The sequence below is a fragment of the Vanacampus margaritifer genome, chromosome 2 (genome assembly GCF_051991255.1).
Source record: "Vanacampus margaritifer isolate UIUO_Vmar chromosome 2, RoL_Vmar_1.0, whole genome shotgun sequence".
Classification (NCBI taxonomy): Eukaryota; Metazoa; Chordata; class Actinopteri; order Syngnathiformes; family Syngnathidae; genus Vanacampus; species Vanacampus margaritifer.
In genome coordinates, this window is record NC_135433.1 from 51,760,937 (window position 1) to 51,772,772 (window position 11,836).

The 11,836-nt window shown below is 43.2% G+C and overlaps 1 long non-coding RNA gene across 1 annotated transcript; it reads right to left on the minus strand.

Moving 5' to 3' along the window:
* Positions 1–3,158: 3,158 nt before the first annotated feature.
* On the minus strand, positions 3,159–10,483 carry LOC144042863 (uncharacterized). Its single transcript, XR_013290996.1, has 4 exons — positions 7,624–10,483; positions 5,460–6,881; positions 5,256–5,326; positions 3,159–4,522 (listed from the first exon to the last, which is right to left on the minus strand). It is a non-coding gene; the product is annotated as an uncharacterized LOC144042863 (long non-coding RNA).
* Positions 10,484–11,836: the final 1,353 nt, after the last annotated feature.

Below are 11,836 nucleotides of genomic sequence, written 5' to 3' on the forward strand. Positions count from 1 at the left end.
GTGAGTACGTTTCGCGCAAACCGCTTAGTTATTGACTTACTGGGCATACTATGTTTAGCGTTTGGCCCTGGCTGATGCAAGAGCCTTTGTTCTCTTTGTTCGCATCACCTTCAGTTGAAACTTTATTTTACAAAATGTCAAAACTATTGTTTCTGCGTTTTTGGGATCCAACTCTTGAACATAAAAATCGTCCGACCATATGAATACCGCAGACTCAAATAAGCCATGTGCAATGCCCTGGCCTCCCAGGGACTGAGCTTAGGAAGTCGCTAAATTCATTAGTGACTCAGTTTGATGATTTATCCGCGCATGTTTCGTCCAGGGACACATCGGGGGGTTCACCTTGCGAACCGAGTCGTCCACATCCGTCTCGAGAGGGGGGTGAGCTCGGGTTGTGCGGTGAATTCATTCAACACTGCTCTTTAATACCAACAACCCTATACCTATTCTCAAGATAATACCAAAGTCGCATTCATGATGAGTTTACTTACGGGTAAAGCAGCAACTTGAGATATGGCAGTAAGCAATGCCAAACCAGTATTGCACACTTCGCTTCCGGCTTTCCTTCAAAATTCAAGCAAGTCTTTGATCATCCTGCCAAGGGCAAGAAGGCTGGAAGTAGACTGATGGATTATGCCCAAGGAGACCATTCTGTTGCGGACTACTCCATTGAATTCCGCATACTGGCAGCCGAAAGCGGTTTTGATGACACTGCTTTGTGTAGTATTTTCCGCCGGGGCCTGGACCCACGAGTAAAGGACGAGCTAGCTGTCAGGGATGAAACAACTGATTTAGAAGGACTCATCGCTCTCGCCATACGACTGGATAACCGCTTGAGGGAGCAGTGGAGAGAACGTCGCATGGAGTGTCCCAGGTACCCCTCGCGTACCACTAGGATGGTCCCAATGGATCTTGGAGGCTTGTGACATTTGTCATAGAGCCAGTGAGGAGAGAGCAAGTTTCCGGAGAGGAGCCCATGCAGATTGGCAGAGGATGTCTCAGCCAGGGCGAGCGACTGCGACACATCCAGACTGGGGCCTGCTTCTACTGTGGTCAACAAGGTCACCAAGTATCTTTATGCTGGATCAGACCTCTGCGTTGAGCTGGTCCTGCTTCGGAATCTGAGAGGGCAACGACCGGTGGAGAACCAGTCAACCAGGCATCGACAGGTGTAGAATCAGTCAGCCAGTTCCAGCACTGACCACCAGTGTTGACGCATCGGACTCCGGAGTGGAAGCAGTCCAGTTGACCAGAGGCTCCACCCCTGTGCCTTCTTTTCCAGACGCCTGAGTTCGGCTGAGGCTAATTATGACGTGGGTAACCGCGAGGTGCTGGCCATCATTCTGGCTCTGCAGGAGTGGAGGCACTGGCTGGAGTGGGCCAAGGAACAATTCACAGATCACAAAAACCTGGCCTACATCCGCACCACCAAACGACTCAACTGCAAACAGGCTCGTTGGGCGCTGATCCTCGCCCGGTTCAACTTTTCCATGACTTACAGAAATGGCTCCTCCAACACCAAACCCGATGCGTTGTCTAGGATCCATGATCCTGCTGTGGAGGACACCAGCAACGAGACTATTGTTCCAAGTAACCGTGTGGTGGGAGCGTTACGGTGGGTGATAGAAAGAAAAGGCCAAGAAGCCCTCCACCGCACTCAAGTTCCTGACGGAGGTCCAGAAGGGAGATTGTTCATCCCCGACCATCTGCGTACAGAGGTGCTTCAATGGGGACATGCTTTGCAGGTCGCTTGCCACCCAGGAATGAGACACACTCATTTCCTCATCGCTCAGAAAGTTTTGTGGATTAGAATGCGGAGGGACATCGTGGAGTTCATCAGTGCCTGCTCAGTTTGTGCCTGCAGTAAGGCTTCCCATCGACCTCCAGCAGGATTGCTACAAACTTTACCCATTCCGTCACGTTACCCATTACTGGCCTCCCTGCTTCCCGAGACAACACAGTAATACTGACTGTAGTGGATCGTTTCTGTAAAATTGCTCATTCCTTCTTTTTTTTCTGAGAGCGCTCAGTATTGTACATTTGATAATCTTACAGATTCGACATCATTGCTCTCTCTCTCTTTTTCCCCCCTCCTTTTTCTTTTTTGTATGTGCATGAGTATGTGTGGGTGTGTTGTGCATATGTGTGTGCGTGTGAATGTGTGCTCAATTCACCTAAAACCTATTAAAAATCCCATACCGTTCACCTAAACCGGATAATTCAGAATCCAGCTAGTCGTGACGTTGTCAGAAGACCCGAGAAAGGATCAAAGAAAAGAAAGAAAAGTGAAATCCAGCACCGACCAGACATCACCTACTACCCACCGGGTTACCAACCAGAATCTTTCACCAACCCCAGAAACATCTAAATTCCGACAAATTAGGGAGATCTCAAGAGACCAAAGGAAAGACTGAGGAAGGGTCGGAAGGATAGAAGGAAGCAAAGTGAGATCTACAGGCATCAGCCTCCACCGATTCAACGACCAGAGGAAGAAGCAGATTGTGTTTGAATTTGGGTAGATGCTGGTGTGGTGGATCTGGCATGAAAACCTCCACCAAAAAAGGGAGCCGGTTGACCCCGGCTAGGACAGAGCAAGCACAAATCCCCAGTGCCTCGCAGGGGCCACCGGCTGGAGAGCAAACCCAGGAATTATTTGTAAGAAAAAAATCTATTCTTAAAAAAGACCGGTGCACCGCAGAAAAAAAGGTAAATTCCTTTTTAGTTGGGTTTTTAAATCTCCAGCTGTTGACGAGGCCAAAATCATCCACATATTACTTTAGTAGATTGTAATCGCTTTATATGTACATGTTGTATTATTAGAACGATCTATTAGTGGATTTAAGTCTCCTCCAAAAAATAACAGTAGAGTTCAAACAGCTGAGAGAAAAAGTCATGAAAAAAGGCTGGATCATCATTATTAGGGATATGTATAGATATCTGTATAGGCTAGTGAATATAACAGTGAAGAAAAAAAGTGAGGGAGGTGGATGTGAAGGAAATTGGCGGGGGATTAAACATGTAATACACTAGTAAATGGTAACCTAGGCGAGATTTTTTGTTTAAATATGTCACGGTGTGGTCACGGAGCGGCATGGTGTCTGTCGGCGTGTGGAGTGGAGGACCCAAAATGCAGGGAGGCAGGAAAACCACAGCAGGAGTGCAGGCGAGACTGGCGTGCTTTATTTTACAAACAAACACTAACCAGGGTACTGGTTAGTATTAAAATAAACAAGGAACTGAAAAGGTACAAAAATCAAAATGGCAGACAGAACTCCGGGGGTGACCGTGACAAGCGGCAATGATCCCACACGGGCTGATCACCACCCGGGAACTAAATACACCCACACTAATTTGGTAATTAGCCACACCTGGGGCCAGGCACAAGTGGCTGAGGACCCGGATTGGTCAACCCGCGGAAGGGCGGGAACCCACTCAGGGCCCTCAACCAAAGCCAGATCTTCCCAGACATGACAAAATATATTTTAGATATAGTTCCGCGGGAATTTTTCTAGTTATGTATTAATATTATATTTGTAATATAGCCTATACATAATAAGTATTTCTATTTTTAAGTATTAAGTATTTACCCTCCTGCCTATTTTGTCTCATTATGGGAAACAGTACCTTTTGCTGCTCATTAATCTCTCTCTCGAGGTCCCTTTAAGCTCCTGTTCTTTACTTTTAACAAATTATTTCTGTTTAAAATGGTCAAACTTAGCGATAATAGGGGTTTGTTGCCCCTACGGGCTCCAAGACGAAGTACACGGTGAAAAGAGATATTATTTACAGTCTCCTGAGGAATTTTTAACAATGTCGTCATACATTTTTTTTATCTCGGCCTCTGGATTATCAGAGGTGTTCTCGGATATGCCTGAGAATATTAAATTCTCCCGCATGCTACAGGATTGGACATCCAGAACCTCTTTTAGCGTTTTATTCTCCTTTTTAATTATCTCCAACTCGGCTGAAACAGCCGCGAGTGAAGAGCGTAACTCAGCATTATCTCGTTGGAGGTCACTTAACTGTTGGTCGACGAATTCGAAATTCACCTTTAATTCTTTGACTACCACCTGGGTCAGGAAGTGTGGCTCTCCACAAGGAATAGGTATCTGGCTGGGGGGTCCAGGAAGATGGATCCCTGTTTCATCCGGTATTTCACGTTTTCCTGATCAAGCCAATTGTCTCCAGTCCACTGAGCCCGCCGACGGTGCCCCCTCTTCCTCCTCGGCTGATCGATGGTGAGCCAGTTAATACAGTGAGGGAAATTCTTGAGTGTAGGCGGAGAATATAGTGTGCAGTATTTGGTTGACTGGGAAGGCTATGGGCCTGAGGAACGCCAATGGGTCCCCCGCTCCTGGATTCTCGATCCATTGTCACTGCGTGACTTTCACTCTCTCTACCCATCTAAGTCAGGTGGTCCAACAAGGGGCGTCCTTTGGGGAGGGAGTAATGTCTTATTTCTCTCAGACTGTGTCCTATGTGTTGCAACTGCCTGATGTAATCAGCAGCCTATGAGAGTCATCTGCAACAGCGGAAGACACATTTTATTTGTCGGACGATTCATTTGCTTACCTCCATGGCCCAATCAATGATAGTTAGCTACCTAGCTCCACATCTCTGGATCCACAATATCTTCCCGTTGTTTCTAGTAAAGTTTTCAGTGAAAACTTTTCACTGCCTCGTCTAGTCGTGAGTATGTTTCGCGCCAACCGCTTAGTTATTGACTTACTGGCCATACTATGTTCAGCGTTTGACCCTGGCTGATGCAAGAGCCTTTGTTCTCTCTGTCATGTCGCTGTTGGTCTAGATGATTGCATCACCTTCAGTTGAAGCTTTGTTTTACAAATAAATGTCAAAACCATTATTTGTGTCTGCGTTTTTGGGATCCAACTCCTGAACATAACACTACAACAGCAGGTAAATCTTCAGAATTTTCGGCACCGTAATGTCCTTTGCTGAAAAGTCACAATATTTGGTCTGAGGCATGATATAAATGTTTTTCTGACAAATTTTCAACTGGTTGCATTAAGGGTTTAGTCGTAGAAGATTAAAAGGTAAAAAAAAAGACGACATTTCTTGTCACCATCAGGTGGGACTATATGTGTAACCAAATATTACCATGACTATTAATATACATGTGAAATTAGGTATTTTTTTTAGCTTGTGCAGATTTTGCGCAGGTTTTAAGCATTTCCCTTTTCGTGGCAATGAAAATATGTAACAACCCGCCATCATATAGTATTTCAAAAACTCACGCATTTTTCCCCTGTTGATGTCCCAGGTTGACATGGTACAGGCCAAGTTTGAAGTCAATCGAATGAAACGTCTGGGAGAAGTGGGCAGAAATGTAAATGATCATAATCAAATCATTTCCAGCTACTAGAATCAATACATTAATGTGGGCAGTTATGACAACAATGACAACAACAATTTTAAAAGTTCCAAGAACTGCAACTTACTTTGGACCCTCCCTGCAAAGTGATGTGCTTCATGAATTCAGTAAAAAAAAATTCCTCATGAGTGTCAAAACTGATTGCATTCTCATATTGATTGCTTTCAACTTTTAATCATCTAAATATTGATAACAGATAGTTACACTCATGTGGCTAAGGTGTTGTTGGAATTTATTTCTATATTAATATAAATTTAAGTTAATAATCTGACTCCAATTTGTGACCTTACCAAACTATCACTCATCCAACAATAGCATGCTCGTTCTGCAATAGAAAGGTATCAGGAAGCCGGCATTTTCACACACGAGTGGATTTATTCCTAACACTCAAATCTAATACATCACAGCTGGGGTCCCGGGTCCCTATCAATACAATTCTATACGCCTCTGTCTCAAACAGCAGACGTAGTCTCCTCCGAGTTGCCCCAGTGAATAGTTATACTACACAATATTTAAATGACACAGAAACAAAGGCATCCTGGCATTATTCTATTGGCTATGTGTTTTCTGCAGTTTAACTTTAGCTTGCTTCTCATTGGCCGATCTTCATCCGCAGGTCACTGGGTGGCTTCTCCTGTTTTGTACTTTTCCGCCATGGTCTCAAACAAATGTGGTTTATAACCTACTTTGATCTTATCACGGTTCTGCATCTCCCCCTGCAATTAGCATCCTTTGTTGGCAACCTTCCATTCCTAACACGCCCACGTGCATCACACACATCCTGTATTTCACCCCCACTCAACACAAACTCTTATATTCCTTTAATCCCTCTCATGACCTCAGACGACTGAGGTCATCACTCGAATACCTTGTTTTTTATTGTTAAACATGAGCTATAAATCAATAAACAACTAAAAATTAGTAAAAAATTTCATTCTAGTAGAAAATCAGTATAAAATTTCATTCTTTCTCATGGCCTCAGATCCCTGAGGCTAACTTCACATACTCACATCCCGGACTCCCGGAGGGCCACCGCTGTCTCCGCTTCCTGGGGGTCCTTCTGAGGCATTGGGGGGAAGCCTATCGTACAACACTCTCTCTCCACACCACAGCCAAACATCAGCACGAGCGAGAGGTATTCCTGCTGGCAAAGACACATTTTCATTACACCATGACTCCTGGATGTTTCCAATCCCAGGGCCACTCCCATGTAACTTTAGGCAGGTAAAATTTTGTTGTGCAACATGGATGTCAAAAATGGGCTTTTGCTTTTCCATATTTGTCAGTGGAAAGGCCGAATCCAATTGGCTGCACTTTCCTTGGAGAGTTTTGTTATACAGGAAACCAAAGAGACAGGTTTTGGATACAACAGTTGCTGCCATAATTTTCAAAACTGGTCTTGCACCTAAACATACCAAACAATCCTCGTTAGTATTCTTAGCGGCCTGTTCAGCCATCAGGAGCCAATTATTAGTGACCATAGAAATACCTGTGTGACTCATAAACCAGTCATCTACTGTCGTCATTGTTTTGGCCGTGGTACCCGTTCGACGGGTATAATTATTTACTACCGGTGCTTCCCCTTTTATCATAGTCCCATTCTCACAAATGATAATTGGAAAATATGGATCTTTTCCAGACGAATATGCCCACAACTTAAACCCCCAACATGATGTGTTTAGCACTAACACTTCTTGGTGTGGTGGCGCAATTGACTTATTACCCATTGCAATTGTTAATTTCAATATCTCCCCTTCTTTTCTCAGGAGAATCTTATTATGGAAATACTTAGCAATTTTATTCTTTGATGGTGTCCAATAATCACCCGCCTGTGTGGTAACCACGGAATCCCATCCCCACATTGTCACATGTGCTGTCATATACCACCAGTAACCAGGGAACATGTCTCCAGTTACTAATGACATGACTGCCTTCACTGGTGTATACCACGCTTCCCGAAACCCTCTCAGTGCCTTTATTGGTATATTTACTTGGGTCTTCGTATTAGGGGCCACTGTTATTCTCACCGAATTATTATATGCCCAGCCTATCATCCAATTCTGGTAGCCCTTTTTCTCCCCCTTATTTTTTGACTTTACCTCTCTTCTCCTTCTAGGTTCCTGTGGGCGTACCAAGGACCAGTCCTGGTACTGTGGTTGATAATTGTCCAATTTATCTAACAAATCAAGCCATTGTTGAGTCCAGTTGAAAATTGTCACCCAAGTGTTCACCTGTGTCGGTTGTTTACACTTCAGATTTAACAGTAGTTGTTGTGTCTGTGTCAGCGTCTTACCACCATCTTGCTCTGCTTCATACCATACCGTTCCATTACAGGAATGATACACCATCACTCGTTCTCCTTTCGTTCCATCACTTCTATCATCCCGCACCATATGTTCAAACGCTAACATAGTCCACACAAAGCACAAGCCTGCAAACAAAATAGTCAATAAAGTTAAACATTTGCATCGTCGTCGTTTTTGTTCAGACACTTCCGAGTCCGATTTTGATCCAATTCTCGCCATCGACACATTCCCTCTCTTGACCTGCCCGTCCGGGCAGTCAATCTTTAAGCTCACCATTGGCAGGCACAAAGTCTGGGGCCGGGCGCAACTGTGAGTAATGGTACCCCTTTTGTCAATTCTCATAATCGCTTGCACCTCATTTGGGAGGCCGTTCAGCATCGCCGTCCTGAACATCATCTCAGCTTCAGGGTAGCTGCCTGGGTGTTTACCTGTGGTCTCAATCCACAGCTCCAATGCTTGAGCATAATGTTGCTCTTTGTCGTACATCAAATTTCTGTATTTTTAACGCTGGTTTCTTATTATAGCAGTGTAAATCATTTAAAAACAACATCATCTTAACTCAGAACTATTCATGTCCGGCCGGGCCATGAACAGTCTGAGAAGAGATTTATACTTATACCTTAAATAAACACTGCAGTTCATTTTTAACAACTTGTCTCATGAAAAAATGTCACCCAGGTGTGTCAATGTTCCTTCCACACCTAAATGGCATATTCCATGGGCTCTAGAAATTATACTTTTCAATTGTTTCTGAGATGGAACATACTTACCGTATTTCTGCTATAAGGGTCGTCTTTTGTCATCTTTGTAGAACTTATTTTTCCAACTCCCATCCTCTTCATTCGCTGCCTGTAAATTCCTCACACCAAACTTCATTCTCACATCAGACTTCCTTTCAACCATAGACAGACAGACCAGTCATTCTCACATCAGACTTCCTTTTCAACCATACACAGACAGACCAGTCATTCCCCCATCTGATAAAGATCAATTTTGATCATTTCAGACCTGAATGTGAAAACGGCAGCCGCTTCCAAATTGCTGCTTCAAAGAGGAAAAACAGACACCTTGTGTCCTGTAGATTAAAAAACAACCAAATTGTGACAATTTGGCCAACACCAGAACTATAAAAAGATCTCCAGCTGAGCTAGCCAGGAGCCATAAAAACAAAAGCCTTTGAGGCAAGAGTTTGTAATGTAAATTTGAATCCTGTAGATTAGAAAAACAACCAACTTAAGCAGATGTAAATTAAGATACTGCAGCGGAGGACTTTTAGGGTCAGGAAGAGATGAAAAAAAGATTTAAAATAACCCCATTAATCTATTGCAGGTCACGAATCTTCCAAATATCTGCCATCTCAACTAATAAAAGAAATGAGTTATAATCAGAAAAACAAAACAAAATCCCTACTTTACACCAACCAAAAAGTATTCTTAAAATGCTAACTAACCTCACCTCTTCTACAGAGTAGTGGGGGCTTTGTAAAAACACAGCAGGGAACTTTGCAGATCATGACCCAATCAAAAATCAGTGCTGCAACCTAAATCAAAAATTAAAAATTTAACCAGCAAATTCGCCATAAGTGTTCCATATCTGAGTCCACTCTGAGAAGCCAAAGTTATAAAAGAGAAATGGGAAAATAATAGAAGGCCAAATTCAACAAGCATCAAACAACGGAAAATATAGTATTTAAAGATTAGACTAAATTTTATACTACCCTAATTCACATAAGCTGTTCTCAATTTCCGAAACTGCGTTGCTATAGATCACATTTCCTTTCTGACATAGTACAGAGTGCAAATGTCTACAAACAGAATACAACATACGACCTCAGGCACCACACTCAGATGATTCCAGAACTTTGAGTCCACAACTGTAGTTCATATTCCTTCCTGTCCTTGTCGATAGCAGTTTATGCAGGGCAAAGTTCAAAGCGGGCACTGGGCTTTGTGTACTGGAGTTCTCAGGAAAAGTTCATCATGACAGAATCGATGGTTATCCTGTCTGCTCAAAAAGTTGCTGGACATTATGCTCAAACAATGCATAAGAGTCATTGAACAGTCACAGGACGAGCGGATTTACAGTGTACCATCCTTTTTGCAGTCCGTGTGGTCACTTCCCCCCCGAAAGTGACCATTGTTCAGTTCGCCGTCCACTCTGAACATCAAGCATAGCAGGAGAATGCTGTTCATTCCATTTCCAGCACTTTTTGGTTGAGTCACCCAAGTGAAACACCTTTCAGTCAAAGATTGAACCTGCCCGAAACATTTATACACTCGGAACAGACAGAGGGAGATGAGATCATAGCAAGAGAGCACTGCTTGTTGTCATTCAATTTCCAAGACAAAATAAAATAAAAAATTCCCCCAAAATATTTTGTTTTCCAAACCCCTAATTTATTCATTTTGTGGTTTTATTTGAATTTGATCACTACACTATAGCAAGTAGTAGTACTATATTTACGCATATGTCTACCATAGACATCTTCATTACGTGTTACCTCAAATTTAAGAAACATGTGACAGCTGTTAGTCACCCTGGCCACTTGGATGGAAGTCCTTTCCAGACTTCTAGAATGGGACTCAGATAAAGACAAAGGTTAAATCATTTTCACACCTACGAATAAGTTATCAGAGATGCAGGGGAAATATAAAAATCAAAAATGAAAAGTCTATTTCAATTAAAATTTGGTTTTATTACTTATTCAACTATAAAAAACACGGATCTGATTTTAAAAATAATATGATAGTGGCCTGTAGTTAACACCTAGACCTCTATGTCCTTCCGCATACCAGGAACAATTTGATTTTAATAGATTAGCCTTAGACGACCCCTGCTATTCACACACACAACAGACTACAAGTCTCCCAAATGGAGACAATGGGAGAGAGGACTAAACGTATCACACCCCCTGTCCTTTTTATTTAGTTTAATTTAATTTTAACAGACAACAGTACAAATCACCACCTTCTTAAACAGCAGCTCACGGCCCCCATCCTTTCAAAATATGCAGATTTCCTGCTTACCATTCTTTTTCACCTTTTTTTTTCCACACACTTAAACATCACTGTCTTAAACAAACTTACACTTCCATTCACTTAACTTCTGCACTTTTATCATCTCCACAAAGGCAGTGAGGAGAAACAGACCAAATGGCCATTTTGATTTCACCATTTTCTCTAACATCTCTCTTTCCTCAGTCTGCACCTTATGTCCATCAAACAACTTCCCCTGTGCCTCCTCCCTTATCAGCTTCGGAGTCCTCTTATCCCCTGCACTAGTGGTGCCCCCGTCTCCTGCTAACACCGCCCCTGACGTGCGCACGGGTGACTCACTCCCCCGCAGCCTTTTCCTCTCATTATTCACAGCCTGTTCGATCAACTGTATTGTTGCTGGCGTCATCCGTGACCCGTCATCTTCCACATCTAAAACCATTCTGCCCCCCAAAGTAACTACGGGGGCCATCACTGACGCCGTCGGATACGGAGGGGGCGCAAATACATACTGTCCCGAGCTCGGCAACTGTGGATAAACGCATCTAAAACATTCCGCCTTTTCTCCCTTATCAATCACTTCCTCCTCTCTCTTTTCCACTTTCTTTTCCTCTTTCTTTTCCTCTTTCTTTTCCTCTCTTATCGCTGCCAGCGCAGTCGCAATAGTCGCCAATTGGTGAATGCCCCGTCTATCATTCTCTACATTTTTAACTTCTTTTCTGAGTTTATGACGCTTTCGCCATCCAACTCGGCTCTGTTCCTCCTCCATATCTTGAATATTTGCCAACATTCTGCTCTCCTTTTCCTGTAACTGCCACGCTAACTTCGACATATCCCATGTTCCAGGTTCTCCGCGAAACAATTCATCCTTCTTTAATTTCCAAAACAACTTCTGACACCGTTCTCTTTCCTTCTTAATTCTCTTACTTTCTATTCCACTAATCAACTGTGATTCCAGCTTAGCGTAATGACCATTAATCTCCGACCAGACTCCAGGGGACCCGAGACCCTCATCACACTTTCTCTTCTCTGCCATCCTTAAATCCACTCGCACGTGTCCTTAATCACTTCTCTTGCAGTTTAATTTTAGTTTTTACATTCACACCGCTTCCACACTGATACGTAAATCCCAGATTTTAAACCGT